The following is a 17,274-nucleotide window of genomic DNA, read 5'->3' on the forward strand; positions in this document are numbered from 1 at the left end:
GATATAAGCAGGGCTCTGATCTGGCCCAGTTTGTATCCTGTTTAATCAACAATTCTTACTACTGTGATCCTGCACAATATTGGGGCTCTCTTGGTTCCAAATTGCATTTTAATCTGCAGCAGATAGTGTAGAAACCAATTAAGCTATTCAACTAGTTAAGTGTGGTTTGTTGTCTACTCGATACTGGTTACAGGGGTATCACCAATGCAAAATCCTAGTAAAGATGATTGCATGGTGAATTGCAAATGCAGGAAAGAGGTAAGCTAATGCATTGAAAATGACAATTAACTAGGTCATCCCCAGCATTTCTTTTAAACAAAACATGGATGTGTGGGTCTCTGGTGATAGACGGACTGCAAGCGAAAGGCGAGTTACACTCAGTCTTCTCTCATACAACTGGTCTCGCATCAGTTATAATAGGTCACAGGGATTTTTGCAACACCTTTAGCCACTTCTGGCTACTCTGTATGTATTTGTGTTTTGTATTTTTTCAGGACGTATTGCTTCAACAGGAAGCAAGTGCAGTAGCCCGGGTATATGGGAACTTTTTGAAACCATGAGATAAACTCTAGTGTGGCCCCACTGAATTAATGGTGAGCCAACAACTCTGGTCTGACCTGAGGACTGCAATGAAGAAATCACAGGCAGAAACAGGTAAAAAATCATGATAATTATTGTTAATTATTTGTTTGCGTTTGCTTACATACTGATTTAACTATGGCCGTTAAACTGTTCTTCTTGAGGCCTATGTATTAAGGGATGACCCAAAAAGGAGGCATACGTTTCTTTTCCACATTTAAGATTAGCATCACACCACAGTTGTCTACGGGGAGTGAAGGCGCAGTCAGTCTGTAATAAAACCTCCTTTACCTCTGCATTCTTCTTTTCTCATTCTCCTTCTCTTGACCTCATTACCCTTACGAAACCTGGATCCCTCCCTCTGATTCTGCAACCCTTGCTGCCATTCATGACCCTGCCTACACCTTCATCCACTTGTCCCATCTCACTGGAAGTGGTGGTGGGTGTAGGACTGTTTTCATCTTCCAATCTCTCCTACTCCCCCCATCTCCTGCTAATTCTCCCTCTTTCAAATAAACAAACTATCTCCACAATCAAGAAACAGGTATGATAACTTGCCCCGACTCAGATTTCCCCAGATCATTGCATAGGTTCCGGATTCCGTTGGGGACACAGTCTTGATGCAGAAGTCACTTTTGGACGTGGGATTTAGTTTGTAGTTTGCAGCGCTTAGGAATCAGTTCTGGACAGCTTCCAATAGAACACCCAAACAAAGAAAAGATGAAGACTTCTGTGTGCAGATCACCTAAGGACACCAGCAGGGAGCGAGGAAGAAGAGCTGCAATGGGAGTCACTACGATTAGGCGACGAAAGGCGACCTTCAGTGCAAGAACAAAAGAGCAGACCCGGCACAGCTTCTGTTGATGCAAGAAGGTTGAAAAATGCAGAGCAGGTGTCTTGTTACACAATTTGAAGATCCTCCAAGTTCCAAGGATGCACTCGGAGCGACAATGACTGCAGTGAGGTAGCCCAGGAGAGAGTGTCAGTCCACCGGTGAGTCCAGGGATACTTCTGAAGGTTCAGAATGCACAGATTCTCAAGGGGTCAAGGCAGGTTTCTCCCAGCAGGCATGGGTTTGAAGCACCAACAAGGGCCTTGTTGAGAGCAGGACAGAGGAGCAGGACTTCACCAGGATATCACTGGAGTCAATGCTGCTAAGCTTCAGGAGTCGCCTCTGGTCATCAACGGGATGCACTTCTTCGTAAAGGTCTTGGTTCCAACAATGATCTCAAGAATGGTTGTAGGATTCCTCCTTTTATCCAGAATTTGGACTGGCAGCTTGCCCACGCCCACCAATGGGAAGGATCTGCACCATTCAAAGTGGCAGTGGTTATCCAAAAATGGATAGCCACTGGCCATATCATCTGCATAGCAACAGCCATTCATGCAAAAGGTATGTGGATACGGACTAGAGAGTCCCGGAGCACCCCACCGGCCACACTCACAAACTGCCTTTAAGCCTGTGAAAGTCACAGCTTTGCCTGGGAAAGGGCATTCCATATAAGGCATTTCCTGACCTGAGCAGACAGGAAGGCGGCCAAAGAACAACATGGCCAAAGAACAAGCGAAAAACCTTGTGGCACAGCCATTTTAGGATGCGTGCCACCTTTAGTAGCCATTTGTGGTAAACGCAAAAGTGAGCAAGTAAAATGCTCCAAAACCCGTAAACATCACTGCTGCCACCAGCTTGTATTAGGCACACTGTAAAAGTAACAAAAAAACTAATGTGTAAAAAAGATACAGGGATGCCAGGTATCCAAACTGCACTTCACTGTAAAGTGATGTGTGCAATTTTAACAATGCAAGAAATTCCCAAAGAGGAACAAAGGGCCTCATTACGAGTTCCCTGGTCCGGAATCCGTTGTTTCCGTGACGACGTTGACACCGTTTCTGCGACCGCAAGCATGCGGTATCAATGGCTGATTACGGCTTGTTGGTCGCACGCACCACACCATTCCGGAAACAGTATCACAGCCGGCAAAGTAACAACCACAGACATGGATGCTGCATATAACACACCAGTGGAATATCCGTGTCCGCCGCCACGGAAATGGGAATACCGGATCCGGAAACACTGTGATCGCGAAAACCAAAAAGAGAGCAGTGGCCATTATTTAAACCACAATCCACTGCCAATCTTCTCAGACCACAGGGCTCATCACCACTGGGAACAGCCAGAATCCACCACTACGATGGCATGCATCTCGCATCTCGGGCACCAGACAGCGGAAGCCACGCTTCAGCGAGCTAGAGCTGACGGTGCTCATTGAGTACATTGTGGAACATGCCACCATGCTTTTCAGCACTGACCAGAGGCACAGCACCCAGGAGCGGCAGAAGGAGGTCTGGGCGGAACCAGCACGGAAGTACACCGCTGTCGGGGTGACCGTGCCCACGGTCAAAGATTGCCACAAAAGATGGGATGATCTGCGAGTGCGCAACCTGATTGCAGCACACTGCCAGCACAGCACTGGCACAGGTGGAGGGCCTGCATCGCCACTGAGGCTACAGTCATTGGAGCAGAGGTAGCAATGTCCTGCACCTCGAAGGTATACAGGGCGTAGGTAATGGAGAAGCCAGAGACAGCCCAACTGGCGATGCTGGTAAGTACACAGAGATGAAACCCACAAGTGTGAATGCCCCCCATCCCAGCCAGGGCAGGAGTGACCCAACGCATCCACCAATGACCCATACCCCCCCCGCCCCAGCGGGGGCAGGAGTGACCCAACGCATCCACCAATGACCCAGACCACAACCAACACGCACATGAGATGTGCCCCCTGCACATGCAGACAGCGCGTGACTGAGACACACACACCTGACTGCATCACCCATCAAATGTGTGTACATGCAAGTGGACAGAGATTGTTTAGTGCGTTGCATGTAATGGACCCATTCACATCACACCACACCACACAACTAACGGCATGCCCTCTATTCCCCCACAGGGACGTCAACCGACAGTGACACAGCGCAACAGGCTACGCCACGTCCTCCCGCACGTGGCCAACGTGGCCATCCAGGGCAGGATGCCAATGCCAGCACCTCTGGTACACAGTCACCGGCACCACCAACATTGGGCATGGATGCCCCATCCCTGCAGAGACCCCAGTGCTGCCTGTTGCCACAGAGGTAACACCTGCTACCACGTTGGCCACAGAAAGCAGTGCCCGTCCTGTTGCCAGGGAGGAGTAGGAGGAATCAAGCGGCAACAGTGAACCGGTAGTACTTTCGGACGGAGCACAACAGGAGAAGGATGACGTGTGCGACATCAGTCCCCTACCTAACCTGGTGTTCAGTCCTATGGAATGCACAGCCCAATGCATTCGCCCACACCCTCGATGGCTGAAATGAGCGCACGCCTACAGCGCTTAGAGGAACACCAGGCCAGCCTCACACAGCTGGTTGAAAAACAATTGGAGGAGGCTAGGCAGCAGCGCGAAGAGGCAAGGCTGCAGCGTGAGGAGGCAAGGATGCAGGAGGAGAGTACTGCCACCACTGTGCAACGGCTGTCGAGGGCAATAGGCCGATTTGCCACTACAAACGTGACCCTGTCACGGCATGCGAGGAAGGGGGAATTGCGGAGTCAATGTTGGTGGCGCAGCAGTAATATTTTGGCAATGTGCCAGCTGTTAAAACACCAGTTGCGTCCACGAGCACTACCCCCCCTCTGGCTCTGTTGTGAGTAGCCCACAGAGGCACTCAAGCCAGCTGCCGGACCCTCTGGGAAAGACTCATGCGCACACAAGCGTGGCCGTAAATAGTGGGATGATCATCTGACTGTCGTCCGCACATTTGGGACGGGTTGGCTGTATGGGAGTGGGTACATTGGGGAGGTCCGTAATGGGGTTAGTTGCTTGTGACCTGGTTGGGGGTGGGTACGTTGGGGAGGTGGGGGAGGTCCGTAATGGGGTTAGTTGCTTGGGGCCTGGTTGGGGGTGGGTACATTGGGGAGGTGGGTGGGCACAGGTGTACTACTTTCACTTCCAATTCACCTTCATCCCTGTATAGCTGTGATTAAAGCATTGTTGAAAATTATGTGACAAGTGTATATCCTTGATTCATTGTTCATTCTATCCATTTAATGTTGAACATAAGATATTGCCATGATATGCATGTAGAGGCTCTCAGAAAAAATTGTGAAAGAGTGCTGTCCGTGCAGGTTGTCCGTCCTGGGCACCCCTGCCAGGGAGTGCACCCATCCCATTCCCATCCCCATCCCCATCATCATCATCATCATCCTCCTTCTCCTCCTCCTCCTCCTCCTCCTCCTCCTCCTGTGTCTGGGGCAGAGGAACGTTCCTGTGTGTGTGCATATTGTGCAACATGGCACATACAAGTACTATTTTACCCGTCTTTATTGGGCTATACAGCAATGATCCACCAGATCGGCTCAAGCAGCGGAACCTGGCCTTGAGTAATCCAAATGTTCTCTCTATCATGCCACGTGTGCAAATGTGTGCCCTCTTGTAGGCCTCCTCGTACCTGTTCCTTGTCCTTCGAATGGGCGTCATCAGCCATGGTGTGAGTGCATATCCTGCATCGCCTACATGGGATTTGAAGCAAGGGTACATGTTGGTGTTCGTGGTTTCCAGGTCTGAATCAGATACAGTACAATCATGTTTGGTTTGTGCATTGGTCAATTGGGACATCCTATGATCACACTTGTAGGACAATACCATTCCAGGGCCATTGGTGGTCACATTGGTGCTTTGATTTTGGGCAACGGCTCGATGTGCATAGGTAGATGGTCATGGCTTCATGTGTGGTTGGCGAGTATGGCATTGCGCAGTGATGTCCATACATGGTGCAGTCAGTCGATGGTCACTGTGAATTTGTGGTCAATTCACAATGCCGGGTAGGCACACATGTGCAATGTGGGAGAACAGGAGCATTGGGCGGGTCTGGGACTCTCTTCCTCATGTCAGCCTTGCTTGTGGTGCAACAACATGTCTAAGGTGTGCATCTCCGTTGGCAGGGTGGGTACGTGCACACTGTAACAATTTGGTATGTATAGCAATACGATGTGTGGGGTGTGGTGATTGTCCATGCCATTGGCCAGGGGTCATGCATGGGCAGTTGTACTTCCCCAATAGCCATGCACTTTGTCCTGCATAGCATTCCATGTAGCGTGGCAATGTCGAATTCCGCAGGACCATCGAGTCATGTGTTGACCCCGGAAAACATGCACAGCAATGGGTTATCCCTTGTCCAGCGTCACATACCATCTGGACATTCTGTGAGTCATATTGTTTCCTATTGCGGTACACCAACTCCACTGCACGTGGGACGGTCAGCTCTATGTGGATGCAGTCAAATGCATGGATGCAATTTGGCATGCCAGCAATGGCATGGAAGGCCAACTTGGTGACAATGACCTAGCCTGGGGTGCAGGGGAGGGCAATGTGCTCTGACATATGGCGCAGCAGAGCATCCAGTGCCTGGTCAAGTATTCTGGAGAGACAGGGTTGACACAGCCCGTCTGATATGTTCCAGTTCCAAGGAAATGCAGTACTGATCCCACCTTCAGCAGGCGAGGGGATTGCAGTCCGCATGCTGATTCGGCTGCTGATGTCCTCCTTGATCATGGTGAGGATGGACATGATTGTTGGACGATGAAGCCGGTATAATGTGTGCATCTGCCCTGGGGTCAGGTTTCAGGTTGAGGCCCTGACGCAGGGTATTGCAGGCTGCCTGCGTGGTCGTGCCGGCTGCACAATTGGGTATGGAATGGGTACATGGTTTGCAATTTGCCGCCTGCGCATCCTCCTCATCCTCTGCCCCACCGCTGCCACAATGTGCAGTGCTGCCTGTAGGTTCAATAGCCCAACTGCTGCTATAGCGGCTGCCTGCATGGTTGCGTTTGGAGCTGGCGAGGGTGTGGGTGTGGCCCTTTTATAGGTTCCCAGTTGCCTGCAGGGTGCAGCTGGGCTCATTTTGTGCACCTGTGCCCTGATTCAGCTCACCTGCCCCTGTTTCACGCCATCCCCGCGGTGCCGGCGGTACCGCCATGATGTTCACTGTGTTTCCGCCATTTATTTAGCATTTTTTCTGTGTCCGTGCTACTCGTATTGCGCACGGTTTTACGCATTGCCGGGAACTGGTGGTGAGTCAGTGTATCGACGCGCTGTTTCCGCCGGCGCAGATTCCGGGTGCTTCGTCGCGGCGGGTGTGGCTCCGAGGTGTTGTTTCCAGGATCGCAGGTCAGAATTGGCCGGTCCGGTAAACGGTGCTGGTACAGTTTTACCGGCACCGTTAAATCCGGCCCAGCAAACTCGTAATGAGGCCCATAGTCTCAGTACTGACATTCAAACTGACAGTCAGTTTTCCCATAAGAATGAGCAAACATGCAAGGGAAGTAAAGCAGAAGGCTTTACTTACCACAAACGTCAGGACAGAGTTCAAATCGAGAAGAAAGGGTGTCCCATAGAAGTTTATGGAAGAAAAGAAGAAAAAAAGAAAATCTTTCTCAACACTCTGGCCTTGTCAAGAGGATATGAAACCCCATCTCAGACTGGAGTGAGAGGCCTACAAGGAATAAAAGCAAACCCAGTCCTACCACAGAGGAGAATGTGGCTCAACTGAGAGGGGCCCAATTCCTGTGCCCACCCTGCCCCAAGTGGCAGTCTGTTTCTTTGCAGTATCGAATTGCATGACCCAATGCCTCCAAACCAGAATACTCGCCAGATTTATTCTCTCTTTTCCAGACTCAGCATTGACTAATCAAGCGAGAAGAATCAGCAGAGAAAGAGCCCGTCAGTACACCACAATGAGCGCACTGCAGCAGCAGACTTCCCGAAGAGGCACACTGAGAAGGAAGAAGTAGAGGGCCACAGAGCATGTTGCACATTTCTCCCCAGCGCTGGCATGCTCTAGAGCCTGAGCATACACGTAAACCTAGACCACCAGGGACAAAGACCAATGACTGACATCCCAAAGGAGGCTGCACATACATTGGGGGAAGCCATCCAAAGGCTCCCTGACACAAACTGGGAAATTTGGGCTGCCAGTGCCAATACGCAACAGAGTCAAGCAGGGAAAAGGGGTGGGGATTAGCCCCCATTAAACATCACTACCATTTGTAAAACCGTTTGTGCGGGGAAGACAGGAGCAGATTGGCCTGGGCAAGTGATCCCATTGCAGGAGGAGAGTTGTAATAAAAAAAGCACAGCAGGAAGATGCGGCCTGTTCAGGTGATGTCAGAGTTGGTGGATGACCAAGAGAGGGGGGAATGGGAAGAGATGGGGTGGGGGGGGAGGGAAGAGGTGTGGGTGGTACACAGATTTACACTAGACTGCTTGACATTTGTGCCTGAACCTTACAAAAACGTTCTTACTGTAAGGTCCACAAAATCAATTCTAAACTTGCATTACCTTTAGGCCAAATCTGGTTATCTACTGCCAACGTGACTCTGGACCATTGTTTATCTTTTAAATAGCTCATGTACATTCCATGATATCATACTGAAAGGCTATCCGTAAGTGCCTCAGAAATATGGGGTAAGAAAAGTTATTTTTTTTTTCTGTTTTACTCCTATATGGACACCTTTCCTTTTGCTGTTTGACTGCTGACCTGAAGTTTTGGAGGTAGGTAAAGCCTTCTGCTTTACGTCCCTTGCTTTGTGCTAATTTTTATATATGACATGTAGAACGCGCCTGTATACAAGTGTTTCTAGGCGCGAAGAAGGGAAAACTGATCAGTCTTAAGACTATTACTTCTGGGAGACTATCTACCTTAGTGCATTTCTTGTATTGTTAAATCTGCACACATCACCCTAAAGTGAACAGTGGTTAGCATGCTTTGTATTCTTATAACCCTTTCTTTTCCAACTGTACAGCAACAAATACAATGTTTCAATGAGGGCCTGATGGCAGCAAATAGTTTTCCATCGTGTTTTTTACTTTTTACATGTGCACTTTTGCATTTTACTGTTTGTCTACATTTTACTGTATGTCATAAAGAGTACCATATACTCTAAAATGGCAGTGCCACAAGATGTGTACCTGGCCTGTGAGCATGTTGTCCTTTGGCCTGCTTTCTAAGGTTTGGAATTGCCTTACAGGGAAAGCCCTTTCCCCGACAAAGTGGCAGTCTGTGTTTGTGACGGGAGGAGGGCTCTGTGACTGTCTGGTCTCAGTCATGATTGGACAGCCCCTGCCAGTTTAAATGGTGCAGATCCTTACCATTGGGTAGACCGGGTGGCAACTCCAGTTCAAATCCAGGAAAGGAGGGCTCCTGCAGCCATTCGACAGATCATCGTTGGAGTCAAGACCCTATGAAGAAGTGCAGCCTGCTGAAGACCAGAGGACGACCACTGCAGCTGACCAGTATTGCCTCCAGCTAAATCCTGGTGATGTACTTAAGACGACCTGTGTCCGTGCTTTGAGCCCTGCAACGGTAGGAACAACCAGACTCCACCCCTCGAGGATCTGAGCCTTCGGAAGTGTCCAGGGACCAACCGGTGAACTGACCAGCTTTAGCCTGGGCTGCCTCACTACAGCCGTAAAGTTCAGAGTGCATCTGTGGAACTTGGAGGATCTTCAACTTATGTTACAAGATCCCTGCTCCTGCATTTTCAGCCTTCCAGTCCGAACAGAAGAGGTGGAGGGCCTGCTTCTTTGTTCGCCAACTGAAGATAGCTTGTGGCCGTCTGGTCGTGCTGACCCCAGTTAAATAAAGTCTTCTTTGCTCCTTGAAGGTCTCCTGAAGTTTTCATTTCATGTCAAGGTTGACCAGCTGGCTAGTCTTTTGAACCATAACACAGGTACTGTGCCTGACCAAAACTAAATCCTGTGCCCGAAAACGATCTATGCACGGATTCTTTTCCTTTGCAGATGGGGAGCAGATGCAAGTGGATCTACGTCACCTGGCCTAAGCCCCGCCCACCTGGTTCCTTCCTGCCTGCCACTCTTTCACCACTTAGCAAGCCCCGCCCACCTGGTGCCTTCCTGCTTGCTGCTCTTTTTCACCACTTAGCAAGCCCCGCCCACCTGGTGCCTTCCTTCACCATCACGGTCTTGTGGCCAATGCTGAATTTGACTTTTATGGACTTCATTCATTCACGGTGCGTCACTCTTTCTCAACTCTCATGCTGGACTTCCTTTGCATCTTGTACTCCTGGTGGCCCTGAATCATGCTGTTCTCATCTTCATCTTGTATCCTGGCTTGCAACATTGTGTTACTACTGACATCTGCAATTGTATTCGTTCTCCACTCTTTTTGACTGCTTACTCTCTTTTCTCTCCTCCTTTCCCTTCTCCCTTTTCCTATCTCCTCCCCTTACTTTCTTCTATGCACTTACTCTATCAGAATTGTCCCTGGACCTATTATGATAGCAACCTCGTCCGTTTCCTCCACCCTCCCATTACTGTTTTTTTTTCCTCCCCACCACCCCTCCAGCACTATCTGAAATGTCAGGCCTAGTATGATAGTCGCTTGTTTTGTTCCTCCCCTCCCTTTCTGCACCCCTCACCCTCACCTTTTGTTTTTCTCCGGCTCTACCAGAAATGTCAACAGGCCAAGTACGGTAGTCACCTGTCTGTTTCCATTTCCTTCCCACTCTCCCCCTCCCTTCCTTATCTATGTCTTAGCTCTTGCACTATCTGAAATGTCGTCAGGCCGAGTACTATAGTTAATTTCACATCCTTACTGTTCATGGCCTGTAAGAATGTGATTGTATTTTCCCTTGTTCCCTCCCTTGCCTTGAAGCGCTTTGAAACACATTGTGTTTAGGCGCTATATAAATAAACGATCATATCATATATCATATCAGCCGCAACCCTTGCACTTCCTTCAAACGGACCAAGCACAGAGGTACGTGGCCTCAACAGATTCTGGAAGCTCGAATGTGGTCTCTAGGGAAAAAGCAGAGTAGGGAAGGTAAGCTAATAAAACTGTCTTGTGCCCCTCTCTCCTCCTACATATTACATTGGTGTAAAGCCTTGGGCCTTCTCTATTGTGGTGGGGCTTGGAGAGATACTTACTTGAACTTTTTTAAACCTTTGCAAGACTGAGTCGCAACAGTAAACTTACCTAAACAGTATATCTTGCGGAACTGATAACGCTAGGGCACAAGGCCCTCATTCAAATCGCAGGGCTGGACTTACTTGGATTTAGGGATTTCATCCTGGGATTGCTCATAAGTGTTTTACCTATGTTTTCTAATTACTTACCCATGTTTACTGTTCTTCAATCAACTGTTGTTCTAACTCTTCACTTTCTTTACCACACACAGTTATTGAACGTCTTGCTTATTGTTAAGCCAGCGTAGAGGAGGTCCCAAATAAAACTTGCACTCCAGTCGCCCATTTTGAAGTACCAGGAACATTCACACCGAGATATGTGACGTATGATGAGCAAATAAACCAGCAGAGAGCCGCAGTAGGGTTCTGCCCAGTGCCTATTAGAAGAACAGCACCTATTGAAGTAACGATACCAATGAAACCATGGACAGTAAGGTATCCATTGAGAAAACCATACCAACAAATGAAACGAAATGAAGATCGCCTGAGTACAGTCCATGAAGAAACTAAAAAGGCCTTAATAAAAGACGAATGCTGACGTCACGAGGGCCCGGGCTGACTCGCACATAGAAGACATGACAACCAGAGAATGATGCAAAGAGATGTAAGAAATTAAAGCTGTAAGCAAAATGAAGATAGTCGACCAGTTTACACCTGTAAATATGCCTGGAGCCGCAAGAAAGCTAAGAAAACAGTGCGGCTTGCTATGCTTCGTAGAAGAATAGTGCGGCAAGCGCCACTATACATAATCTACCTCAAACTAAACACATTAGTATAAGTGTACGTCCACTTTGTACAAAGAAGCAGAATCAACCCAGGTTACTAAAGGCCACACTAGAAAAGCTTCACATTTAGCAAAACGAGAAGAGAAGGCTGAAACGAAACTCAGCAGAGGCAACTCATGCCAGGGAAGCCAAGGTCATACCAATAGAAGAGAAACAGTAGCTACATCTAATTGAAACTAAGAACAGAATATCCTGCCTATGACAGGTCAAGATAAGAAAGCGAAGGCAGGTGGTGGGTGAAACGAAAATCAAATACACAAATTGATGGAAAAGAGGCAAATTCACAGTGTCTGAATCACGTGACCAGCCGAGAGAGAAGAGACGAGAGTTCACACCTACGCATGGCACCAGGCCAGATGAAGATATCAGAACCTTTTCCAGACAAAAGATGCAGTCTCGAGGACAACCGCAGTGAAATAATTGACACATGGCTACTAAAGTTATGATTCATTGTAGCAAGGACTGGAGGACGGCCGGGTAACTAATGGGCACCTCGCACCTGGCCGACCATTCAGCGTGCTGCTAAGCAAAGTGGTAGGGTATGCATGGAGTTGGTGCCAACCCAATCACAATGAACCAAATAATCTAGGGTCCTATAGTTAGTAGAACCAATAGGACGTCATACTTTGTGACTTCTGCAGTAGTCCTTTTGAAGGAAGGGCTTAGATGCCCACCTGACCATTGTTTACCCAATCCCCTCACTCCGTTACCATATACAGATATAGTACCTATAGTAAAGTTACCTTTTCCTAACCAATAGAATTGCATGTTAACTTTTGAGTGTTACACGTCAGTGATGACGAGGTTTTAGTATAAATGTTACAATTTTTATGAAATTCGTTGGAGTTGAAGCGAGAAGGAAGATCGCATCATTGATGATATCCATAACTCCCCGTTTTATGTACTTGTCATTAAACGGAATCCCTTTGCCAAACCGTTTAAGTTGTCCTTATTGATTGGTGTTGAAATATAAAATATGCACCCCCATCCATCTCATGTGGGCTGCCATCTTGTCTTAAAGTGTTTCTGAGCAAACCCCGACTATGGGCTGGCCGGGGGTCTCGGAATACACCAGAATTCCTATTTTTGCCATTACAGGGACACTTTTGGGGCCTCAACTTTTTTGCCTTTTCCCTGTGCCATTTTTGGTATAAGGAATATGGTATTGGTCACCCCTAATGTGTCGAGTCCAAGGGGTACCTCTCAGGTACCACATTTCTGCCATAGGGAGACTGTGACTGTAATTTTGTTATAGGGAAAAGGTTGGTGGCGGCTGCACTTTAAATTTAGCTTCATCATGGGTGAAAGCCATTTTACCACGTTGTAGCCCAATGCACCTTTTTTGGTAGCCATTGGTGTACAATCCGGGTCCCAGTTATTTTGTTTTCTAGGGCTTCCTTTTGTCAAGATGACCACGAGGTGGCCTCAAAACGGCAATTATGACTATGTGGGCTCTTTGTGAGCCCATCATGGTGGCCACCATACTGGTCCTAACTGGTTTAGAAGAGGTCCCTAGACTAGCCCTCACTTCCTGTGGGGGTGGCTTTGGCCAAGTGGCAGTGCCAGTGGCCAACCATTATGGTTGTTCACCCGAGCCTCTGCCTCCAGCCTCTTTTTGCGACTGGTTGGCAGGCTTTTGGCTAAGCCAATTTCACAAGTGTACTTGATACTACAGTACTACTTCTCCACTGTGCCCCTCGATTGCTTAATATGCTCCTGGGCCACTTAACACTACCGGCACAGATGTTACTCACACTCTCCACCATATTAGCCTGGGCACCTCTACATACTGCGCACTTACATATGGGAAGGACGTCCCTGTCCAGGGCCTTCCCTTTTTAACCAGACTGGCTCCCTGCAGCCACAGCTCCCCCACCTCTTCACCCCAGATCCTTTGATCTGCCACAGGGTAGCGTGTCGGCTTGTCAGTCTCCTCCATCTGGTTTTCTATCCACCTCCTTGCTGATCGCCTCCCAGAACACTAGTTCCTTGCAAGTCAGGGATCCAATGCTGGACTCAGCCACGCAGCCTCCTGGTTTCTGTGTCTCCAACGGTTGCGGCCTGTACTGCTGAATGCCCCACCACTTTTTATACAACTGCAGCAGATTAACAGGCTGCAGGTGGGTGGGTCAGTGTAGAGCCTGTCTGACCTTCCATTACCCAATTATCTGGTCATGCCTGTCCTTTAGCTCTGAGTTGGACCTTAAAGGGGCAGTGCGTCTTTTCTTATTCCTTTTAATGGCCTGCAGGGGATATGTAGGTTTTTGCATTAGGCTATGATCACAATAGCGCACAAAGGCAGAGGGGGTCTAGCAGATGTCATGTTCAAGAAAAAGGGGATACCACGTCTCACCTGTCTGCACTCCATCCCCAATCCCCGAAGACCCTCCACTCAGATGATCCTCTTTCGCTTGTCCACCCCTAGGGTCGTAATCCAAAAGCGATGTCCCTTCCCTGGTTATCTGAGCAGAGGATTCCCGGGGAGTAGGCATGGGAGTACTGCCAGGTTTCTCACAGTCGGCAATAGCTGTGTTGAAGGTCATGGCACTCTTCGTAGCAGGTCCCTCATCAAGGATGTCAGTGAAGTCATAACCAGAAACTGGCCTGGGTGGAGCACCCCACTCCAGGTTATCCACCACCCTGTAAACTAATGCCCAGCGTTTGGCATTGGTGTGAGCATAAGGGTGGGCTTGCTGCATTTCTACGTCTGGGGACGGTATCCAGTGATTTTACGGAAAATACATTTTTCAATGGATTTTTTACCAAAGAAAATCCATTGAAAAAAAGCGGATTTAAAAAAAAGATATATATGTGTGGGGGGGGGGGGTTACAACAGGTGGGAGGGGGCTGGGTCGGGGTTAGAAACATAGGGAAACACTTGAGGATGCGGGAATTTCTGCCATGGAATTGGAGGTCAGCCCCGTATTTTGGTGCGAAAGACTGCTCGATGACGGTCGACATCGACATGGTTTTCGGGCAGAGGGTGTTGGAGGGCACCGTCACCCAAGGTGCGCTGGCAAGCACCAGCGCCGAAGGAGGCCTGGCTTTGTTCAGCACCGAGCCAGTATGCTTTGCCGATGGTGTCAAAATTTTGCTCTGGGGCAGGGCTTACTGGGCGCCACAAGAGCTACCGGGGCCTGCTGCATTGAGGGCTCGGCCATATCCGCAGCCACCTTTTTGAACATGTCAAACATCTGGGTCTGCAATTCCTCCCATTGAGCTGTGGGTGTCTGTCCCGCTGCCATTTTACTGCGTTCACTACAAGAATCAGACTTGCGCCGGTGGCGTTTTTTCTTGTGGGTGGAGGAAGAGGACGAATAGCTTTGTGAGTTAGATCTCTTTTCTGCTTTTCTCCCATGCCTCTCTTTCTTTTCTGGAGTAGGCCCCTCTGTTTCGGCCTGCAAAGACGAACGGTCGACTGTGCTGGGGAGTTGGAGGGTGGTCGGCCTACTGCAAGCTTCACCGGCCAATCTCTGAGGGACATTGGGTTCATTTTGCCACACGACGTACAGCTCTCAAAGTGTTATGGCCAGTGCTGAGGAACCGCACAAAGATGTTGTGTGAATCAGCCACAGACATTGAGATGCAGTGTTCCTCTCGAGCAGCGTGCCGAGCAACCAGAAAAAAGGAACTGAGGTACGGGGGCGTAGTGAAGCAGTATATGTACTACAACCGATGTCACATCTAGAGCTGGTGGCCGAGCATCAAATCAAGGCGGATCGACGGGCGAGTCGAGGTGCACTACGCCCCATCGAAAAGTTTTCAGAGCAGCGGACGCCGAGATGGATATCCAATGAGGAATCTGCGCAAGAAAGGCAACTACGTAGGCATCACTTGGACAGCGGACTTTTGCTACCTGACTTAGAGATATATAATTTAAGGCCTCTCAGCTACAGCATGCAGCCAAATTGGAATGCCCAGACAGGAGGGTCAGATAGACTTTTACTAGGCCCACCACTCCAACATCATACAGGGATGCAACTGCTCTGGGAGGTCAGGGGGGACTTCAGGCAACAGTTATTACAATGGTGGTGCAACAGGCATGAAGAGCGTGCCTCAAACTGAAACTGGGGGAGGGGTATAGCCTAGAAAAACCACTGAGTGCATTCCCCTGAATAGGAGAAGGTATTGAACGATATGGTCTTGAACCGATGCGACAGGGCAAAGCTTAGGGACACATTTGAACTGGGCCTCCTAATGCCATTCCTTTTTTATTTTGAATGATTAACAAAGGCCTTAGCTGGCATGTGGGAAACAATTCCGGAGGAACCCCCCAGTCACCCCAGTCCTCCAAGACATCCTCATGATGGGAACCGAGAGACATGCGATCACGGAGCTATACGCAGCGCTCCAAGAGAACGTAATGCCCTCCACCTTTTAAAGTTAAAGCGAAGGGGGAAGGGGATTTGGGAATTCCTTTAGAAGAAAAAACATGGACCAAAGTCTGTGCTGGGGTCTCGAGAGTTTCATGCGATGACAGTTTTAAATTAATTCTATATTATACCCTGAGTGTACATGACCAACAGAAACTACATATGATAGACGCAAAAACCCCACACACTTGCTCGATATGTAAAGGCGAATCTGCAGATGTTTGGCACATGGTGTGGGCATGCCCACACATTGAATGCTACTGGCAGGCCGTGATGGACAAAGTCAATGATCTATTGGGGAGACAGCTGGAATGTACACACAGAGTGTCTTTGTTGAGCTTGCTGCCAGGGGGGAAACTGGAAGGAAAGTAAACATTAAGAAAATAGCAGCTTGTTTTACTGGTTAAAGGGAAATGCTGTATGGCAATAACATGGAAAAGCTCTGAAGGTCCTCAGCTACAACAATGGTCTCAAGATGTATTATAGTGGGCTGTGGCAGAAAAAGCAATAATGCAGGAAAAGAGGAGGACTCCGATGTCCTGGAGCTGCCGAGGGGCACTCTTCTCAATGACTGCCAAACATCGGCAGATGGTCTTACCCCATGAAGGAAGGAGGAGGAGGAGAACATTGAGAAAGGGTATAAGAAGGCCCATGCATGAACCAGGTAAGCAAGTTTTATAGTTGTTGATATTTTGTTCCCAAACTCAATCAACATATTTCAAACAAAAAACAACAGGACTTTTAGTTGGATCTTTAATATTAGACCCTACATTTTGAGCGTGGTCTCCAGAATTGACGTTCCTAGGCCTCACAGACATCCAACCCATTTTTCGTATTTGAACAGATTGGTTCACAGGCTCTGTAACAGGAGAGGTAGGGGAAGAGCTAATCTTAGCATTCATCTTTCTCAAAAGTTTGGACAGTTTTTCAGTCCGAGAGGTTTTCCTCTTTGCACTCTGATCCACTAAAGGAGAGACATTAATCATTGCCCTTGGGACAGAGGTATTACATCACATTACAGGGTTGACAGGATCACTTTGTTCTGGAAACTATCTGAATCAACTCCACTGTAAGTGGATTTTTAGGGGTTTTCAGGAGGCGTCAGGTTTTTGGTTTTCTGAACCAATGAGGGAGGAGAGGTTAACTTCTCTCATAGATGTGGGATATATTTACCCACTCAGAAGTACTTCCCCACATCACCAAGCTGCACTTCAGCAGAACCAGCAAAATGGCTGCACTGGCTCCCGTGAGCACCACTGCCTCACACCAAAACTGCGTTTTGCAGCAACAAAAGGATGGCTGCACGGTTTTGCCAAGCACCATTGGGCAAGATGGAACTGGGAGCACCACGAGAAAGGCTACTAGGGTGTGTTCTTGTTTGTCTTAAAGAAATGGAGTGGAAAAGCAGCGCTGTTTTGCTGAAAGCCCAAAATTCCCATTGAAAAAGGGAATATTTCACCTTTAAAATGATGCTGCTCTGATGCTATTTGTCCCTGTTCTGCATCACACTACCTT

The 17,274-nt window shown here is 48.5% G+C and overlaps 1 protein-coding gene across 1 annotated transcript in view; it reads right to left on the bottom strand.

Annotated features, from left to right (window-relative positions):
• ARFGEF2 (ARF guanine nucleotide exchange factor 2) overlaps positions 1–17,274 on the bottom strand; it is a 2,106,550-nt gene that overhangs the window by 855,790 nt on the left and 1,233,486 nt on the right. The gene's annotated exons all lie outside the window — the stretch shown is intronic.

This window comes from Ambystoma mexicanum, chromosome 3p, assembly GCF_040938575.1.
Source record: "Ambystoma mexicanum isolate Mex_15411 chromosome 3p, UKY_AmexF1_1, whole genome shotgun sequence".
Classification (NCBI taxonomy): Eukaryota; Metazoa; Chordata; class Amphibia; order Caudata; family Ambystomatidae; genus Ambystoma; species Ambystoma mexicanum.